A 19,880-nucleotide genomic window follows, 5' to 3' on the forward strand; every position below is an offset into this window, starting at 1 on the left:
CGTCTCCAGATGCTGCCGGATCGCTCTCTGGGAAGAGATCTGCTGTGTCTACTCAAATCTCTCAGACAGATTCTTCTTCCTGTAACGAACCGTTGTCTCCAGGTAGTTGCTGTTAACTCTTGTCCAAAGAAGTGACTTCCCTTCCTGCAGAGAGCCCCGTCAGGCCTGATGTAATGCAGAGAGTCTTCCTCTTGAATCCTGGTTCTGAATCTCCTCCAGCTCTTGTCCTTCTCCAGGCCGATCTCTTCTCTGCGCCCAGCGCTGTCTCTTTTTATCCTCCCAGAGAATGGGCGTGGGATAATGCAAGGGCTTCTGGGAAGAACCACCCCAGCCAATGAGCTTGCCCCCTCTATCAAGTCAACCTGAGTTCTCACCTTGTAATTGTCCAGAAAACCTCAGTTCTCACTTAGTAATCCTAACATCTCCCTCTTTCTTTTGATTTAGAACATAGGACAGTCATGACCTTGAAACATAAATCCATCAATATGGGAAGTATTACAGATAATTACATAAATGACCTTGAAACATAAATCCATCAATATGGGAAGTATTACAGATAATTACATAAATTACATAAGCATATAGTAACATAGTAACATAACGCATGCTAGAAGTATATAACATAATCAAATAATCATAAATTGAAAATTTATAAATGTCCATAAGTCCATTGTCCATTATTCTCATCTTGTGTGAGGAAGTCCAATGATTCCTGCTGGTTTTTAAAGTTCTTTAACAGTCTTCTTATTATCCATGCTCTTTCAGTGTCAGATGTTTCTTAGATCTTCTCCTTTATTTTGAGGCCTTTCTCTTTTTCTGTCTTTCTCTGATGGACAAGGCGAATATGACTTGTTGGCACCCATCTGATTCCTTCTCCTGCTGAAGAAATACAAGCAAACCCTCTCTCCCAGGCAGTTAACCTATCTAATTACCTTCTATTTACCACTTTCTAAATCTCTTCTCATCATCTGGCAATTACATTGGAATTGTTTGCACTGGACACAGCCCTGTTGGTTTAAAAGGCCTATATTCTCCCCAAATGTAATCCATTTTTGCAATCTGATTGCCTTTTGACTCACTTATCAGGTAATCCCTTTCTGCCATGTGATTGCTTTTCTGCTGGTTGATTAAATCAGAGTCCTGGCCTTCTAAAGGCTCTTTAGGTGTAACATCAGCTGCCATCATGCCCCAAGTCTTTTTTGCCTGGAGCCCTGGATCTGGGCCCCTCATCCCATTTCCCTGAATTATTCTACACTCTGATGCCCAATGGAGCCCTCTGTTGCATTTTGGACATGGGGTTTTAGGTCTTCTTTCACCCTGTCTTCTCACTCTATCTCCATATTTACACTGAGCTCTTAGATGTCCAATTTTTCCACATTGAAAACATCGCCGAGTTTCTCTAGAAGGCCCTTGCCAGGAGGGACCCTGTCTTTCCACATTCATCATTGTCCGGGTGTAAAAAGCATTTGTTCCCACTGTAGCACAGCGTCTTATGATCTCCTCTAAAGGAGCATCTTTGTCTAATCCCCATATAATTCTTTTGCAAATCTCGTTGGCATTTTCCTTAGCCAGATGTCTGGTCATTATTTCTGTAGCTGAATTTTCTCCAATAGTTCTTTTGACAGCAGTTTGCAAACGTCCCACAAAATCTGCAAAAGGTTCATTGGGACCTTGCTGTATTTTAGTGAAAGCCTCTCCACGATCTTTCTGTCCAGGAAGGACACCCCAAGCTTTTATTGCAGCCTTAGCAATTTGCTCATATATTGTCATGGTATAATTAATCTGTTCCGAATTCTCTCCATACTGACCTTCACCAGCTAAGTGCTCAAAAGTGAATTGTGTGTTAACTCCTATTTCCAAATTGCATCTGACTTGAATTTTACATAATTCATGAAATTCCGCAAGCCATAATAAATTTTCTCCAGGTTCCAGACATGTCCTTGCTATGGATTTCCAATCATTCGGAGTTAGGACTTCATAAGACAAACCATCTAGTAACATTTTGACATAAGCTGATGTAGCCCCATAAAGGGTACAACCTTTTTTCAAATCCTTAATTGTATTCAAATCTAAAGGTGCATATCTTCTCCTTTTTTTACCTACAGAGTCAGTATTTTCAATCACAGGATATGCATGTATAAAATCACTTATATCCTGTCCTTCTCTCTTAGCTTTAACCAATGCTTTTTCTAATCTTGTCATAGGCTTAGGCTTCTTCACAGGCAATTCTGTTTGTGTTTCTGCCTCTTCCCCTCTTTCTTCCTCCATCTCTGAAGGTGGGGTTGATGTGGGCCTGTCAATAATCTGTTCTCTAGGCAGGGTTGAAGCTTCTTCAAGAGAATCATACCATAATTCCTCATTTAAATCCTCTTGCTCTAGGGAAAGATCTTGATCTTTCCTTTTTTCCTCACACTTCCTCCTCTGTTCATTTTTAGAACTTTTCCTTCTCCTACAACTTGCTTGATAGTTTAAGGCTAATTGAACTATGTTGTAGATATAAAATACTTCTGCAGAAATTGAACGAGGCCCATTTTTTGCTTGAAATTCTTTCATTTCATATCCCACTAGCTTCCATTTATCTACATCTATCTTTTCTTCCTCTAAGAACCAAGGGGATATGCGTCTTAATGCAGCCAAGAGTTTAGCAATCTGTACCCAGGTTACAAGTAAACTCTGCTCCTCAATTATCTTGATTATACTCTCTATAGTACCACTCCTGAATGGAGCTGAGTTTGCGTCTGGGGCTGAGGTTGAGTCGGCTGAGGTCCAGGGATTGAATATAGCTAACATCTGCCCCATTTCAGCTATAAGAGATTCCTGGTTTAGCCCTTAACAAGTTAAGTTCCTTATTTATCTATTAGCACGCTCACTTAATCTTTAACAAAGTTTCCTCGTTACTCACGGTTCTGGGTCAGAGAGACTGAGATCTAGATCGGAAGCTTTTCCACTGGAATCAGGACTGTGTCTGTCCCTGTTCGGGCGCCATTTTGCAAAGGTCTGGTCTAGCTCCTCTTGTCAGGATAAGCAAAAGTCCTTGCCCCACGTTGGGCGCCAATTGTAGTGAGCTGTCGTCTCCAGATGCTGCCGGATCGCTCTCTGGGAAGAGATCTGCTGTGTCTACTCAAATCTCTCAGACAGATTCTTCTTCCTGTAACGAACCGTTGTCTCCAGGTAGTTGCTGTTAACTCTTGTCCAAAGAAGTGACTTCCCTTCCTGCAGAGAGCCCCGTCAGGCCTGATGTAATGCAGAGAGTCTTCCTCTTGAATCCTGGTTCTGAATCTCCTCCAGCTCTTGTCCTTCTCCAGGCCGATCTCTTCTCTGCGCCCAGCGCTGTCTCTTTTTATCCTCCCAGAGAATGGGCGTGGGATAATGCAAGGGCTTCTGGGAAGAACCACCCCAGCCAATGAGCTTGCCCCCTCTATCAAGTCAACCTGAGTTCTCACCTTGTAATTGTCCAGAAAACCTCAGTTCTCACTTAGTAATCCTAACATATCCTAGTGAGTGATTCCCCCAGAAAAGAGATCCAATTTTCTCTTGCTCTGTCCTCCAGTTTTTCCAATTTGAACTATGGTGAATTTAGAATGATGAGCCCCATCCACATGAAAAAGGAGATGAAGGATGACTGTCCTGGATTTGCAAGGATCAAACACAGTCCTTAGATGCTGCCTAAGATGTGAAGAATGCTTAACAGATGTTATCAATTCCCAGGAAGCCTCTCAACATCTTTGAGGGAGGGAGAAATGCAGTGGGCAGGTCCTGAAAGGAGGGAGTGAGCACTATTTTTAGCTCCACAGAAGGAAATTAATGTGTAAAGAGGAATTTACCCAAGGCATCCACAGCAGATCCAGGTCAGGAGGACCAGGGGTATGCTGGAAGTAAAACAGCTGTTTGTATCCCCTGCCCTCCCACCTCCCCATCTGTGCTTTTCTCTTTTTTGCTTCTTTGACCCTTCCCCAATATCCTGGAATTGTCAGATATTTGGGGCATATAGCCAAGTTTACCCACCCTAGACAGACTATCCTTTTTCTCCTTTCTATTTCATCACACACCCTGTGTTCAGGTCTCTTGGAATCTAATTGGGGGGAACAAATTTAGTGGTTATTTTCGAACATAACAAACTAATTAATACTTTACATGTTTTCATAAAATCACTTATCTTATATTTTATATTATATTATATATTATATTCATATTATATATAACTGGTATTTTTTCTTTTTGTTTTGGCTCACTCATTTCACTTACATCTGACATTTGTGACCTCATTTGGAGTTTTCTTGGCAAAGATTCTGAAGTGTTTTTGCCATTTCCTTCTCCAGTTCATTTAGCAGATGAGGAAATTGAGACAAACAGGCTTAAGTGAATTGCCTAGATTCATACATCTAGTAAATGTCTGAGGCCAGATTAAAACTCAGGAAAATGAGTTTTCCTAATCCCAGGCCTGGAGCTTTTGCACTGTGTCACCTTTATTAAAATTGGAAAGGATTCAGAGATAGCAGAATTAGGGTTTTTAATCTGGTTATCTAAGATCTATGAATTTGTTTTTATTTTAAGTAATTCAATGACTATAGTTCAATAAAATTGGTCGGCACAAAGATAGTCCCATTATGGCATAGTGTCCTCTGTAAATGAATTTACAGGCCCGAAAACCTAGATTGATAAAAAGGATTATTGTAGGGATTTAGAAGTAAAGTTTAAGGTAGAAAGACACCAGGGCCAAAGGTGGTCGCTGGGTGGGCAGGAACCCTTACATGGCCGGAAGGATACCATGGGGGAAAGAGCTCCTGCAAAGAGAGAGCTCCAGTCTGCCTCTTTTATACCTAACAGGGGCTTGTGGGTGATACCCCAAGTTCCTGGTGGGGTTTTGGATAAGAAAGAAACTGTTTGTGGGGGTTGGGGAAACCTGAGCAGATAGTGGGGACAGGGAAAACCCAAGCCAGCTCAGATCCAGTGGGGGCTGGGCCCGGATATCATTGGAATTCAAAAGGGTGCTTTTTGACCAGGATTTGTGAATCAAAGGTCAGCCATGGGGGTTGGGGAATCAGAAAGGAATCTTAAAGGGATCTCAACCCCCATCATTATGTGTGTTTTATGCATTTAAAACTACAATCAGGCCCAGATTAGTGAAAAGAACAAATTTTCTGAGGTGATTGTATGTGTTCAAAGTTGTGCTGTTCAAAGTTGTAATTATGTAAAATGTGATCGTTGATACCAACTCAAGTAGAAATATGCAGTGCAAATTTGAATAATTCAATACTATTCTGAGAAAGGCTTTACCAGATTACCAAAGGGGTCCAACTTCTTCACTTACCCCAAGAGATACTATGACTTGCATGGGATCATACACTATATTCAAAGACTAAGGTTGCAATTCCATTTTTTGCCACCTGAATAAATTATTTAGCCAATATATATCACATCTCTGCTGTAAAATGAGAGGCTGTTAAATGGTCTCTGAAGACCCTTTCAGTGTTAAATGTATTGCTACAAAAATCCAGTAATTATTCATCTATAGCACTCCTTTTCTCTCCTTTCCTTCCTCTTAGTACTTGTCCCAAGGACATTGTTCTCCTGAATCTTTACTCAGGGAGATATAGTCACAGAGTGTGAGATTAGAACACTCAGTTGAGAATCAGGAAACTGTGAAGTGATTCCTGTAGCATCTCAGCCTTGAGGGCCTTTTGTTGAAAACATTTCACTCATTGGTTGCTGTGGTTCATCCTTCCTTCTCTAAGAGTACTGAAGATTTCAAAGAGTGATATCTTGAGAGTGAAATGGATTTTAGTCAAATAGAGTTATACAAAGTAGTCAAACTACCTCTCTCTTCCAGACTCATTGAAGTCCAGTAGCAAAACCAAAGTTAAGACAACCCAGTGGATGACCTTGACATCTTTGATGTCTGACCAGGCTCTAAGCACTCTGCAACTCTCCTTCAGCTGTGGGAGTTTCAAAAAAGTATTCTCATTTGCCCATTTCAGAGGAGATAGCCTTCACCATGCTTGGGGTAGACATTCTCCTAATTCACTAACAGTTTCAGGCCTGTAAATTACCTTCCACCTGATCTTGCTCATCTGCCAAGATGGTTTTACCCAGGTGTGGCTGCTGTACCTTTTTGGAGCCACAAAAGTCCTCACTCATTTATAATAAACAACAGTATAGTCTCATGAAAAAAAAATTCAGGTCCCATTTCCATTATGAAATTAATGTAACTTGGGACAAACTACTGAAATTTTCCCTATATTTCCATCACTAGAGATAATAGAACCCTGTGTGTGTGTGTGTGTGTGTGTGTGTGTGTGTGTGTGTATATATATGTATATATATATATATATATATATATATATATATATATATATATATATATATATACATATATATACACACACACACCTTTCATACAGAATAGTAAAAGTATAAGCAAAATATCTGTGTAAGAAAGCAAGCAAAAGGAATTATTATTATTATTAAGGCTAAAGAGGACCTCAGGGCACAAGCTTCCCTGTGAATAACAGTTTCTATTTCTAGAATGTATTCTATTAACACCTTTTCCCTAATTGGTCTTGATAAACACTTTAAAAAGTAAGGTATGATCCTGGGGTCCTGACAGTGTATACAGTTTGTTGTCTACAAGAGGAATATCTAAGGCCCTGATTCCTAAAACTGAGTTTATGACAAGATAATGTTACAACTAATTTGAAGCACCAGTAACTTTCACCTAGAGATATATAGAAAAGGGGATTATTCATAGGACCACAGATTTAAAGCTAGAGGAGTTTAGAGAGGCTTTTGATGAGAGTTTCCCCTTTTTTCTATATTAGGAGAGTGAGGTCCAAAAGTTTAAGCAATTTGCCTATGAAGCATCTGAGGCCAGATTTGAATTGAAGTCTTTCTGACCTGAAATCAATGCTCTATTACATTATTCCCTCAGTTGGTGCTCCCCATTATATCCCACTCCCTGGATCTGATTCCCTTACTCACCATGATCTGGCCTCCTGTTTCCCTATTGTGTTCCCCAGAGAATTTGAGGGTCAGGATCTGGAATAATCTGCTATGACAAGGGAGATTAGGCTAGATTCTTTAAGAGAATGGGGCTACCCCATTCCCACTATTCCCAAAAAGGGTTGGTGAATTTCCCACTTATAAGTGACCCACCTAAGCATTCAGATATTAATTTTTTTTTGGTGCAGGTAAAGTTTATTCCTTTACTCTGAAGCTGTTGGGGATTTCCAGGCTTATGGTGTGTGAGACCAAGCGTAGGTATAGTAAAAGAATTTACTCAAATTCAAAGTAAAAAGTAAAAGTTTATTTTAAATCACCTAGAGATCTCAGTGGACAAGAACTCCCAGATGGGATTAGAGAGTTCTGTTTTTTCTGCCCCCTTTGGTAGTTATATGATCAGGGTTAGGTCTTGAGGGCTTTTGAGATAATAGAGAAGTTCGGGGTTTGAATAGGCTTCAGTAAAGTTATAGAAAGTTTGATTAGTGATAGTTCAAATCTATAGAAAGCTTAAGTGGTAATACTTAACATTAATTCCGTTCTATTGAAAGTTAAGTAGGAGTACTTAGCTTTAGTTCAGCTCTATAGAAAATGGGTAGTGTCAACTGAACTCTATAGAAAGGTTAATTAGTGGTACTTAACAGAGGTGGGATCAGGCTTCTAGGCAGAGATAAGGTTAAAGTCAAGGTAACTTCTGGGGTCTCCAACCCCAGTTTCCCTCATCAGAGCTACCCTATCAATGGTGTCATGAGATCATAGGATTAAGAGCTAAATCATTGTACACAACCCAAAGTGTGTGGGAAGGAGGGGTGAAGCTAAATTAAGTAACTTTATCAAGTCTAAATTCACATCCATTAAGATATGTTTCTTGAGATTAGACACCTCCTTGCTTTTGTAATCCCAGAGTTGAACATGGAAATTGACATTTAGTAAACACGCCACAAATAATACACAATATACAAACAAAATTAATAAATTTTCTTTCATCCAATAAGCTCTTTATTCACCTATTCAATAATTCCTTTATATCACACCTTGACCAATATTTACAACTTCTATGGCTTGATACAAATATTTTCACTTCTTTGGAACTCTGCTGCCTTCTCTGTAAATTAAGTGGATTGGACTAGATACCCTTAAGGTTCTTATATCTTTTAAATCTGTGATTCTATGATACTAAGTGGAAGAAGACATTTTTCTACCTACTAATAATGAGGGAAAGGAAAGGGGGAACCCCATTTGTTGGTGCATAGATTCCATGAGGCGCAGTGTCCCCTGTAAAATGAATTTACAGGCCCAAAAACCTAGATTGATAAATAAAAGGTTTATTGTAGGAACTTGGAAGTAAAGTTCAGTTAGAAAGATGCCAGGCCAGAGGTGGCCGTTGGCGGGCAGGGACCCTTACACGGCTGGAAGGATACCATGTGTTGGCTGGGAAGGCTCCTGCAATGAGGGCGTTCCAGCTTATTTCTTTTATACCCAAAAGACGATGGGCAGTACCCAGTTCTGGAGGGCCAGTTAGCCCAGATCAGGTGAGGGATGGGAGAAGCTGAGCTGAGAGTGGGGGGCTGGGCCCGGATATTCAAAGGGTGCCTTTGACCAGAATTTGTGAATCAAGGTCAGTCATGGGTTGGGCAATTAGGAATCTTAAAGGGACCCCAACCCTCATCACTAATAAAAACAATAGAAAGAGATAATCATCATTTTTCCCCTTCCTGGCTGAAAAATGTTTCTCAATACTCCAATCAGCAAAATGTTATTGTCATAAATAGGCCTACAGAATAAGACACTTCCTCAGGGCACTGTTCCCTGAATTCAATAGAGGTTACTTGTTTGAAGCAAAACTGCTATTGGGGACAGCAAAAAGGGGGAAGGGTAATAGATTTGTACATCAATGTCATTTGGAAATGAGCTGACATATGCAATGTTTTGATCCACATTCAGAAATACTGGTCTTTATTCAAATCGTCAGTAATATTGTGACAGTCATTCATTCTTTATTTCATTCATTTATTCGGTTTTTGTCCATTTGTTAAATACATTAAGAATATAGAGTGTTGGTCCATTACTTGATTTGTGAGAAATCAACTGTTCTGAAGTTCCAAAAAAGGAAGATCCAATACTCTGTACCTCAAACATACAAGAGTCATAAAGAGTGAGAGCTTTACCCTGGGAGATGGAAGTTAGATGAGGAAACCAGGAGATCCAGGGATAGATCTGCACCAACCCCCCATCCAAAAGAGCAGCAAGGGATGGATTCTGACTTGCCCACAAAGCCTTAAAACAATAAATAAGGCTATAGATCTAGGTAAACCAATGAAAATGCCTACTACAATACTATAAAAATTAAGAGATTTTCAAAAATTCAAATTAGGGGGAAATTTCATAGTATGTGAGCAGAGATTCAAAGGGGGGAAAATGGATTTTCCACAAGAAAAATATAAATCAAGAGTTTTAATAAAAAAATTAAAAAAAAAACTCTGGATGAATGGAGGAAAATAAAGACCTTAGAATTAAAAAAAAAAAAATCTTGTTATCACAAGTAACATGATCCCTAAAAAATGAGAATAATCCAAACAAAAAATAAATTACTCCATTGAAAATTCTTCATGAGATAATATTTTGCCTCTTTTGTTATTTGCTTATTTTGTGTTTTTTCCTCACTTTTTTCCCTTTGTGTATGATTTTTTTTTGTGCAACATGGCAAATGTGGAAACATGTTTAACATATATTCGATTACTTGCTATCTAGGGGAAGTAGGAGGGGTAAAGGAGGAAGTAAAATTTGTAACACAAGATTTTGCAGAGATGCATGTTGAAAATTATCTTTGCATGTTTTGAAAATCAAAAGCTATTATTATTATTTTTTTAAAGAAACTTCTTCATGTGAGCTTTCACCTTGAATAATGAAGCAGAATTCAGGATAAAGAAAATTAAAAGGAATTTTGTTTTATTGAGACAGCAATATATGTACAGATTGATCACTGGAAATGGCTTCAAGGTAGGGTCATGCGTAATGTGATAAAGTCAATTCAAATAGGTCAACTTCAACAAAAATTACCATAATGATTAATATTTGTTCATGTTAATAATATTTATGAATGATAATAAACTATGATAAAGACTATTATCTAAAAAATGAACCATATCTTTTGAGGACTAGATGATGAAGCTCAGCTGATGGACTCAGTTTGCAAAAGAAACATATATTTATGGTCCTGGCCATTTTGTGATTTTTTTTTTCTTGACTTATCAATTAATTACAATGATTCTCTGTTCCCTTCTCTGATTTTAATTGTTGGGGAGGGAGAAGAATGATGCCATTTTTTTAAAAAGAGGATCATTGGGGCAGCTAGGTGGCTCAGTGGATAGAGCACCAGCCTTGAATTCAGGAGGACCCGAGTTCAAATATGATCTCAGACACTTAACACTTCCTAGCTGTGTGACCCTGGGCAAGTAACTTAACCCCAGTCTCAAAAAAAAAAAAAAAAAAAGAGGATTATTAAAGCACTTTAAGTTCCCAAAAGAAAATATAAAGGAGTTCACAAAAAGGCCAGGACAAAGCAAAATAATGAAGAGTTTAATGGGTAATATATAGTATGTGTATAACAAGTGATAAATACATACATACACACACATATATATATAAAACTATATGTGTATACATATATGTTTAGGTATATATACCACATATATGAATTCACAATTTTTAAATGTATTAAATGAATAATAAACATTCAAAACTTTGAAATTCAAATAAATAAAAAAAATTAAAAATTAAAACTTTAATTAAAAATTTGCTAGAGGAATATGCTCTTGAAAGTTCCAAAAGGTAAAATTAATTGAGACCAGAACTCACTCCCCTTTCCAAGAAAAACCATAAAAGTTGGTAATAGGTGATGTAGCAAGTTGATCTTTTGGGTCAGGAAGGCAGCATTTGTTACCTAACTATACCATCAACTTCTCTCTCCCTCTATGTCTACCTGTAGCCAATTTATAAATACAAGAATTCAATTTTCTAGGATCATACTTCCCCATCGGTAATTATACTGTTATTCTACTATCATACCTGGTTAAATTAACAAGATGGAAAGTGAGGCCGCGCAGTAGGACCATGTGTGGTTGACAGAATAGTAATCTGCCCTGCTTTTCCTGATAGTTTCTGTATCTTTGTGCTATGTGTGTCCCTGAAAAAAACTTGTCCATTAGACTACAAGCTGCCTGGAGCTTATGAATATAGTGAGTGTGTGACTCCATGAATGTATCAAGCAAGGTCAATGACCAAAGGATGCAACAAAATTTATCGAATAAAAGTAATGATGATTCTGTCTCATGAGGTCAGCAATATCTCCATCCTTCATTTTTCTCATACGTATGTGTATCAGAGGCCATAGGAACTTAGAATTAAGTATCCTGAAACTCTAATAGTAAAAATAGTAAATATTTGTTATTGTTTGCTGTTCATCCTTCATTTTCAGAGAAGACGGAAACAAATATTAGGACCAAAACAAATGATGAATGATGGATGATACATTGACTTTTTTGTAAACTGGATTTAAGAGAGGCAGCACTGCCCAAAGTCACCAGTCTTACCCTCTCTTCCAGAGTCGTAGAAATATAGTAACAGGACAAAAGTCAGTAAGATGACCTGGGATGCAATAGGTGCCCTTGATGCCTTCTATGTCTGATCAACCTCTAAGCACTCCTCAGCACCTGCTTCTGCCATCTTCATGGCTATCAAAATAAATTGTTCTCATCTATCCATTCAGCCTAGAAAAGTCTTCAAATGCTTGGGTAGACACTCCCCAACTCACCAATGAGTTTGATGCTTGTTGGTTATCTCTCCCCATCATTTCATCTAGTTTGTCGAGACAATTCTTTATTTTCTGATCAAAGACCAATGACAGACTGTCTGGTAATTACATTTCCCTCAGTCATGAGTTTCACAGAATATAACAGTAAAAAAGAATCTCAAAGAAATCTAGTTCAATTCATAACTAAACCCAAATCCCTTTATAAGATATTTAACTGATGGTTACAAATATTTTGCCTAAAACCTCTAGCTGACAGGGGTTCTCAAACTACAGCCCGTGGGCCAGATGCGGCCTGCTCAGGATATTTATGTGGCCCACTGGGTTATGACAAATGGGCTGAGGGACAGAGACAGAGTGGGTTTTTGTTTTTACTGTAGTCCGGCCCTCCAACAGTCTGAGGGACTGTGAACTGGCCCTCTATTTAAAAAGTTTGAGGACCACTGTGAGAAAGCAACAATATGTTGAGGCAATTTACTTACATTTGAATAATTCTAATTATAGAGTGTGGTTTTTTTCTTACTAAGTGTATTTAAATTTCTCTGAGGGATATTTTAACCCTTTTGGTGCTTTCCAAATATCAATATTTATTGGTCTTTGATTTTTTCCATTGTTTTTTTCAAGAAAGTTGGTTCTTTTCATCAGTCTCTGTTGCAAAGGGATTATGAAACTTAGTCTTCAACCTCAACCCCAGAGAGTCAGAGACCAGCCAACAGAAAAAAATGCATTTATTTCCTTTCATATAGTTGGCTCTTTCAGCCCTGCCTTAGAACCTCAGAGATGGAAACAACTACTGGTTGAATCTCTACCTGAATGAGAATTTTTTCTACAATCCTCCAGAATTCTCTATGAATAGGCATTGAACTACTACTGAAATATCACTACTGTATGAGATAAGTATTCATTTGGGGGTCACTCTTCCTTGCTGAGATAGACTGTCTTCTCTTTTCTTCCTGCCCAAATTTACCTTAGTAGGTAAATTAACAAATTCAATCAATGAGATTTGTTTGTTCTCTTCCCTTCTCTTTTTCTTTACATCTCCACCCAGTGTAATTGGAAAAACAAATAAAGTCTCAATGGTAGGAGAAGCAGGGTTCAAGAAAGTCCTAGAGATATAGTAACAGGAAGATTTTGAGACTTTGACAATATTCTACTCTACTTGAATACAATTCAGGTGCATTAGGATAATGTAGATGACTGAGTTCTGAATAGTTGGTACCCTACTTGACTATACTGGAGATAAGTAGAATTTCCTTTCAAATATGAAGTTAAAACTTATTTTAATGACAGAGTGAAATATGCAAAAGTCAAGTTAACCAACAGGAATTTATTAAGCACCTACTATGTGCCAGGCACACTGTGCTAAGCTGTGAGTCTATCCCCCCAAATAATCTTTTCCTACTTTTGAGAAGTTCACTATCTAATGGGGCAAAGATAATATTCACACAATTGTGTGCAAACGATATAAAGGATAAATTGGAGATGATCTCAGAGAAAAGCATCAGTATTAAGGGACAGAGAAAATATTTCTTGTAGAAAGTATTGCTTAGTAGTATTGATGGTGGTGGTGGTTGTGGTTGTTAATGAAATTAGAAAGAAGTCGGAGAAACCAAAAGGCAGAAGTGAAGAAGAAGGATTTCCAGTGAAAGGAGGATTTGAATGCCAGTCCAAGTAGTCTGAGATTTTATCCTAAGGGCAATGAATAGTTATTAAAAATTGTTATGGGGAGGAGTAGATAAAAATGTTATAGAAGCACAAATCTAGTAAAAGCAAGTAAGATGGATTGGAGAAAGAGTCCAGAGGCAGGAAAAGCTGCTTGGAATAAAGAGAAAATGAACCAATGGAGAGCATCAGTATTCCTCATATTTTCAAATTTGATTCTGGTTTTGTATCATAGCAATCCTATTGCCAATATAATACAGATCTACATTGCCTTGAGCCTCCCATTTCTGTCCTAAATGCCAATATATTAGACACAGATAAACCAAGTTCACTAATAGATTCTGCATTACAGAGGGAACAATATCAACAGAAATATCATTTCATTTGAGATTTCATGATATCTGCCTTCTTTAGTATGCCAAAGTTACTACAGGCCCATATTTAAGACTCCTTAAAACATATTGTGTAGCAGAAAATCCCTGTAGGTTGAGATAAGCAACATGGGTCCTGAATCCTAGCTATGAAAGGACTTTGTCTCAGGGATATTTCAGCTCAGAAGTCTGTAGGTATTTCACAGGGCATAGAAAGAATCAGTTTAGTATAAAAAGTAGTATATGAAACTTGGAATCAGAAAAACTTAAGCTTTGTACTTCTTAAGCTTGTTATCATTGGTAAACCTATTAACTCTTCTGAGCTTTAGTTCTTCCAGCTGTAAAATGGGTCTGAAATTCCTGACATGAAGGATAAGGAGGACCTAAGATAACTAGATGGCTTAGGGATAGAAAAAGATCTAATTTCAAACCCAGATTTAGATACATATTAGCTGTGTGACCATGGACAAGTCATTTGATATCTGTTTGCGCTTGTTTTCTTCATCTGTGAAAACAGAATAACAATAGCACCTACATCTCAGGGTGGTTATAAGAATACAAGAAAAAAAGCACTTTGAAAAAGTGCCGTGTAAATATTAGGTCATTTGATTGTTCATTTGTTTCAGTCATCTAACTCTTTGTGAGCCCATTTGCGGTTTTCTTAGCAAAAATATGGGAGGCAATTGCCATTTCCTTGTCCAGCTCATTTTACAGATGAGGAAACTGAGGTAAACATTATTAAGTGACTTGCCCAGGGTCATGCAGCAGTATATATTCAAAGACAGATTTGAACTCAATGAAATGAGTCTTCCTAACTCTGGCACTCTACCTACTATACCACCTATCTGCCTCAAATCCTATTCTATGATTAGTTTATACAAATAATTCCTAAAGGTGATATATTAACTCTACTTTCTTACTTATCTATGATCATTATTAATCTCTTATACTATTATTTAACCATTTAAGATATTATTAATTCATTTCCCTCCATAGAATGTAAAGTCTCAGAAAAGTCTTTGAGAGTTATACAGAATGTTGAGGGATAAAAAAAATCTCTCCAAAATCACCTAGCTACCATTTATTTGTCAGAGATAAGATTCTCTATGTGTGTAATACAAAGTTAAATTCTACAAGTATAAATCATTACATTTTACAAATGAAAAACTGAAGTCCATGACAGGAAGTGATGTGTATATGTGGCTGTCTTTGAGCACCAGATCTGGGATTTGAACTCCAAAGCACTCATTTTAATTTCAGCACTCTTCCACAGTTTTTCTTTATGTTCACTCACAATGCTCTGCACACAATAGGTACTCAATATAGGGCTGTTGTTGAATGATGTTCTTATCATTTCGTTTTTTTTCACAATGGGCTATTGCCATTTTTAAGTGATTTTTCTTTATTTTATTAGATATTGCCCAAGTACATGTAAAAAATTAACAATAATTTTCAAAATTTCAAGTTTGAAATAATCTCCCTCCAGTATGCCCTTCCCCACCTTGAGAAAGTTAGCAGTTTGATTTTGATTATACATGTGAAGTCATGAAAAAAATAATTTTCATTTACCCATGTTGCAAAACAAAATACATCAAAATAAAACATTAAAATAAAAGATAATAAAAAGAAATATTATTCAATCTACATTCAGATTTTATCAGTTTTCCCTTTCTGAAGTTGGATAGCATTTTTATCATAGGTCCTTTTGCATTGTCTTAGATCACTGTCTTGTTAAGAGTAACTAAGTCTTTCACAATTGATTAGTACAATATTGTTATTACTGTATACAATGTTCTCATGGTTCTGCTCATTTCACTTTGCATCAGTTCATGTAAGGCCTCTCAGGTTTTTCTAACATTCTCTTGATTTTCATTTTTAATAGCATAATAGTATTCCATCATATTATACCACAACTTGTTCAGACATTCTTCAACTGATTGACATCTCAGTTTGTAATTCTTTGAAATCACAAAAAGAACATCTATAAATATTTTTGTACAAATAGCCCCTTTTTCCTTTTCTTTGTTCTTTTGGTCACATAAATCTAGTAGTGAGATTGCTGGTCACAGAGTATGAACAGTTTTATAGTTTGGAAGTAGTTCCAAATTGTTCTCCAGAATGGTTGGACTGGCTCCGGCATATGTCATTTTCCTTTTCTACCATGTTAGCTAATGTTATAGATTTGAGATGGTATCTCAGAGTTGTTTTCATTTGCATTTCTCTAATCAGTACTGATTTAGAGCATTTTTTCATGTGACTTTTAATAGCTTTGGTTTCTTCTACTGAGAACTGTTTCTATATCTATGCATGTATTGAATTTAACATATATTTTACCATGTTTAACATATATTGGATTATTTGCCATCTGGGAGAGTGGGTAAAAGAAGGGGGTAGGGGAATTGAAACACAAGGTTTTGCAAGGGTTAATGTTAAGAAATTATTCATGCATGTGTTTTGAAAATAAAAAGCGTCAATTAAAAAATGTACTTGAGAACTGTTCATACCCTGTGATCAATTGTCAACTGTTGAATGATTTTATTTAACAAGTTTAGTTCAGTTTCTTATGTATTTGAAAAATGAGGCCTTTATCAGAGAAACTTGCAACAAACATTTTCCCCAGTTTCCTGTTCTCACCTAATCTTAATTGCATTAGCTTTATATATGTAAAAGCTTTTTAATTTCATGTAATCAAAATTATCTATTTTACTTCTTATAATCCCTCTGAAATCTTATTTGGTCATAAATTTTTCCATTATTCACTGTGTCAGATACCTGACAGGTACACTTTCCCATGCTCTCCTAATTTACTTATATCATCCTTTATGTCTAAATCAATTTTCCATTTTGACATTATGTAGGTAGTTAGGGTGAAATGTGGGTCTATACTTAATTTCTACAAAACTGCTTTCCAGATTTCCTAGCAAGCTTTATCAAGTGGTGAAATATTATACAAAAAGCTTAGTTCTTTCAGATTATCTAACATTATGGTTATTTAATACTGTGTATTATATACTTAATCTATTCCACTGATCTACAACTCTATTTCATAACCAGTACCAGATTATTTTGATGATTAACAAGTTGTAAAATGGTTTGAAATCTGGAACTGCTAAGACCCCTTTCTTAATTTTTTTTCATTGATTCTTTTGACATTTTTTTACCTTTTATACTTTCAGATAATCTTTTTTACCTATTATTCTTTCCATTTCTTTGAAATAACTATTTAGTAATTCAATTGGTATAGCACTGAATAAGTAAAAAATTATTATATTGACTCAATTAATATTTATTCAATTGTTTTGATATGATTTTATTTGTGTGGAAAGAGTTTTGTAATTGTGTTTAAATAATCCCTGAGTTTGTCTGGTCAGGTAGAGTCCCAAGTATTTTATATTGCCTGTAATTATTTTGAGTGGAATTTTTCTGTCTATTCATAGAGGGTTTTGTTGGTAGTTTATAGAAATGCTGATGATTTATCTGGTTTAATTTATATTCTTTATTTTTGCTTAAGTTGTTCATTGGTTCAACTAATTATTTTAAAGGTAATTCCTTAGAGTACTCAAATGATAACATCATTATCATCTGCAAAGAAAAATATTTCTTCATTGCTTATTTTTATTCCATCAATTTCTTTTTCTTGTCTGATTGCTCTAGCTAGCATTTTTATACGATACTTAATAATGGTGGTGATAATTGACCCATTTAGTTTAAGAACAGCAACAAAAACAAAAATAATAATAAAATAATAATTAATAATAACAAACATTTATAAAATTCTTAATATGTGTCAGGCACTGTGCTTTCCAAAATGTTATCTAATTTTAACAATCATAAGAATCCTAGGAGAAGATAGGTCATATAGTATGCTGTTTCACTCCTTAGGGATTTCCCAGGATCCCCAACCCAAAGGACCTCTTCCTAAATCAAATTTTCTCTCATCATTCAGGATATATAGAAAAGTCCTGAACAGTTTCACAACATTCCTCCCACTACACATCCATCTCCATCTCTAGAGGATTCATCATAGATTTCTTCTTAAAATCTTTAAGTACTTGCACACACACACACACACACACACACACACACACACACACACACACACAAATAGTCACTATGAGAAGAGTAAATCATAGCAAATTTTTCAAATGGATAAAGGAATTCTTTAGAGGTACCAAGTTGGAGGTTGTCATGGAAACTTTTCTCACTTCTTCCCACTGTTTTTGGCAAGATTTCTTTTTTTATTAAATGATGGAGAGGGAGGGAATTCTTTAATGCCCTCATTAACCATATCTCTATTGCCATTTGTATCATTTTTTTTCAGCATCTCATAGGCCAAGCCTTCAGCTCACAAACACCCTAACCCAAATGCAAACTTTAATTTATTGGTTCGATTTATCAATATCTGTCCTCTCTACTCTTTTTCCACTACTTTTACCTTCAGCCCATTATCTCAATATAATCTACTTGGACTGTGGCAATATAGCCTGCTAACACTCTCTCTAATTCCTAGAATTCATACTATTGACAGATTTAATTTAAAGCACTGAACTAGAGGTCAGGAGGATTCCAAGTCTGAATTTCACCTCAGACAGTCATTAACTTTGTGAACCTGGGCAAGACATTGACTATTATGTGCCTCAGTTTTCTCATCTGTAAAATGCAAATAATCACATCTGTTACACTTGCCTTATAATATCAAAGTGAGGGATAAGATAAAGTATGTAAGTATTTTGCAAATTTTAAAGCATGATATAGATGTGGGATATTATTATCATCAATAATACTATTAGTATTATCAATACTCTATTCAGACACCTCCACAAGGTCTTCTTTCCCTCTCTATTTGTTTTTTTTTCTTTTCTACCTCAAATTACCCTGACATATATATATGTATGTATATATATATATATATATATATATATATATATATGTCTCACATCTATTTAAATATTATATCATCTCCTTCCCTAAAATACAAGCTTTTTGAGGGTAGTGACTATTTTGTTTTTATTTTCCTCAGTGTTTAACAATGACTTGATCATAGCAGGAGGCATGTCATAAGTAAGAAAAAGGCGCATAAAAAGTTTTTATTAAGCATACTTATGCCAAGTATTAAGCATATAGTATGCCAAGTACTGTTTTAAATACTGAAATTATAAAGTCAAAGTGAAACAGACCTAGGCTCAAGGTCTTAAAATGATCTTTGCTAAATTGAAATGACTTGAATATGATTTACATATTAACTTAAATATTGGATTACTGGATTTCAAGATAGAAATGATCTTAGATATAATCCAATCCAGGAGTCCTTATCTTGGAATGATTGTCAGTGGGATCTGTGAACTTGAGTGGGAAGAAGCAAATCATATCTTTACTTACTTAAACTTTTATAATTTTTTTGTATTTTACTTTATGAATTTAAAAAAGTATTATTTTAAGAAGGAGTCTATAAATTTCCAGAACACACACACACACACACACACACACACACACACACACACACATACATACATACACACCTGGTCTGATCTAATCTAATCCCACAAAAACCCAATTTTATGTGGGGAGTCAGAAACTCAAGGGTGTTGTTGATTGTATTATGTAAGGCATCATAGGTTATAAGTAGATGGTGAATTCATGTATGTATGTGTAGATGCATGTGTGTGTGGATGGATAGATACAGGTACGTACGCATATATGTATATTTATATACATACATAATAAATAATATACACATACAGACATACATACACATTCTATGAAATAGACATTGCAATGAGCAAATAATCTGCAAAAACAGTTGGGAAGAGAATTCTTTGTAAATCTTAAAGTGCTATATCAATATAATATATGTATATCTATCTACACACATGTATATGCATACATGTGTATATGTGTTTATTGATAGATATATAATGGGTAGAACTTGAATATTGGTCAACTTAAATTTATTAGGAGAAAAAGTCCAATATAATAAATAAATAGTTGTTGAGTAAGTCAAGATTCTAGTTTTGATTACTGTTGCAAAATTTTGTTTCTGA

Source organism: Sminthopsis crassicaudata, chromosome 6 (genome assembly GCF_048593235.1).
Source record: "Sminthopsis crassicaudata isolate SCR6 chromosome 6, ASM4859323v1, whole genome shotgun sequence".
NCBI classification, from domain to species: domain Eukaryota; kingdom Metazoa; phylum Chordata; class Mammalia; order Dasyuromorphia; family Dasyuridae; genus Sminthopsis; species Sminthopsis crassicaudata.